Source organism: Arachis ipaensis, chromosome B10 (genome assembly GCF_000816755.2).
Source record: "Arachis ipaensis cultivar K30076 chromosome B10, Araip1.1, whole genome shotgun sequence".
In the NCBI taxonomy this organism is placed as follows: domain Eukaryota; kingdom Viridiplantae; phylum Streptophyta; class Magnoliopsida; order Fabales; family Fabaceae; genus Arachis; species Arachis ipaensis.
The window spans coordinates 22,989,158-22,991,839 of NC_029794.2; positions in this window are offsets into that span (position 1 = coordinate 22,989,158).

The following is a 2,682-nucleotide window of genomic DNA, read 5'->3' on the forward strand; positions in this document are numbered from 1 at the left end:
TTTACGGTGAGGGAGTGGGTGAGGGGTGGGGGGTTACCGGAGTGGGGTTAAGGTGTTGGTGTTTGTGTTTGTGTTTGTGTCTGTGGTGGTGGTGGTGGTAGTGGTGGTGAAGGTGAAGAGGAGAATGATGATGATGAGGGTATTTTGGTCCAAAAATTTGGGAAAGGATGATTTTAAAGTGTTTCTGAACGTTCGGGATGATTTTAATAACAAAAAAAGGTCGGGGACGAATTTGATTTTCGCCACTTACCTTGTGGACGATTTCAGTACTTAACCCTTAATTATATTATTATATCACATTACATATTGATTATTAACTCTAGTTACTTATGGTGGTTTATACTCCCAAAAGAAATTAAAGAAAGAGAGAGCTAGTTAGTGATTGCAGAGAACTGATAGCTTTTGGGGCAGCACTGCCACTGATTCATCATCAATCGACGATACATACGGATATGGCCCCAGCGGCGATGCTTTGCAACTTAATTGAACAACATTTTTGGCTTAGGAACCTGCCTCAAATACGTAAACTTGGTAACATGACGTCTGCTCTTTTATTTTATACATTTCTCAAGCTCAACTAGTTATTAATCCACATGCAATTGTTTACGGTTACTTGTTAAATTTATTCGGTGAGGAGAATTAATAATTTCCGATCCAGTGTGACTGTGTGACTAAAATATGAAAAGCATAATTTAATTACTCGTTTTCCTGGAAAAAGCTGAGTAGTCTACATATCCAAACAAGCATTGTTGTTACTTTATGATCCGTTGTACAATGTTGTCTTTGTTAAGATAGAGCCTTTAGTTTTTCAAATCTCATATATATGGGATCATTTTAAGGATAAAGCGGTTTTGTCCCCATGTAATCCGTTCTATTTACTTGACATTGTATGTATGTATTTCATACAATAATGTAATCCATTATTCTATAAGAGGATACTTTTAACGGTCATGATCGATCAACCACTTGATTTGATTATTTTATTTGTTTGTCTTGTTATAGCAGCATGGATTCTATATGCATGTATTATCACAAGCTAAGTTTCTCTGATTGCCGTCCAAAAGGGACTACTTATGTTTATGTATGTGTGTGTAGAACAATAGTAATATTAATTTGAGTCAATTATTAGCAAGTTAGGGAGTTCTTGGAAGCACGCACCGACCACGTGTATAGCAGAGAGAGAAACACGTGAGAGAGGGTGGCCGGATTCCCGTGAGACCAAACCAAAAACCATGCTATAATGGAACCCCAAGCGTTACGTTTCACCCACCTACCGTCTTCTACTTCTTCAACCAAGCCAAGCTAAATTTCATCTTCCTTTACTTCAATGGGTTACTATTCCTTCTTATCTGTTAATAATTAGAATACTTTATTATAAATATTCAACTTATATTATTCATACTTTATATCACTTCTCCAAGTAGAAACAATGATGAATTTAGGTAAACCCAAGATGAAACTTGACCAAAAATTACCTCCATCAAGCACATTCATATCCGCTTAATTATTCGGTAATATTATAGGGAGAAAAAAAACACACCGAATTTATTTTATTACTTTTAATTAATTTTTTTATTATTAAACATTTTTATAATTATTTAAGGATTTGATAACATTAAAGAGATAAAAAAAATAGTTGATGATTTGTCTTATTTGATATTCATTAATTATTGTAATAATTAATGAATATTAAGTAAGACAAGTTCTAATTATTTTTTGTTAATTTTTTCGTTATCAAATATTTCTGTTAAAAATTTTGCTAACTTATATCCTAAAAGTAGGATGCTCATGCCAATGAGTTATAGCTCAAATGGCATAGTCTCCCCATACTCAATTAAGAGGTTGCGGGTTCGAGTCTTCTATCTTTGATAAAAAAAAAAGTAGGATGCTCATGACCTGGTTGGACTCAAAGATCTGGTCTAGATCAGACTATTTTACGATTAATTTGGTCTAATTTCGTTGCGATTCGGTTAGACTCGAGATTTCAATAAATGACCTGACTAATTTATTAAATCGAGTTTGGATTGAAATTATGTCACTCGGACCAAGTCCATTGAACTCACATAAAAAAAATATGCACTTTGTTTTTATGAGAGTTTAAATATACATTTTGGTGTGTAATTAACTTTATTATTATTATTATTATTATTATTATAAAATTTTAAATTATTATTATTAGATTCTAATTATTATGTGAATATTGCAATCTTATAAAATAATTGTTTTCAAATATTTAGAGGTTTAAAAGTTGTAGGATTCAAATTTTGGTAATGGTGTTGTGATGCACTATAAAAAAGTATATATTTTTTAAATTAATTTCAATTTTACTAATTTATTTTTAATCAAATTTATTAAATTAGAAATAGATAAAAAAAACTATAAAATTAGAATTTTTGGATAAATTTAAATTCTAATATGAATATCAACTTCTCAGTAGTAAGTAAATTTTTTTTTTCTTTATAAATCATAATAATTTGTTAGTATAAAATTTATCAAGACCCGAATTTTATTCGATTTAGATCCAATTTCAGTGTAACTAAAAGATAATGTGATTTTATCAAATCTAGAGTCGAGTAAAGATCTCAAAATAGTCCCGGTTATTATTTAGGAACGGATATGAATCAAAGCCAACCCAGCTTTAACCGATCCATGTGCATCCCTATCTAAAAACATAAAGTAGGA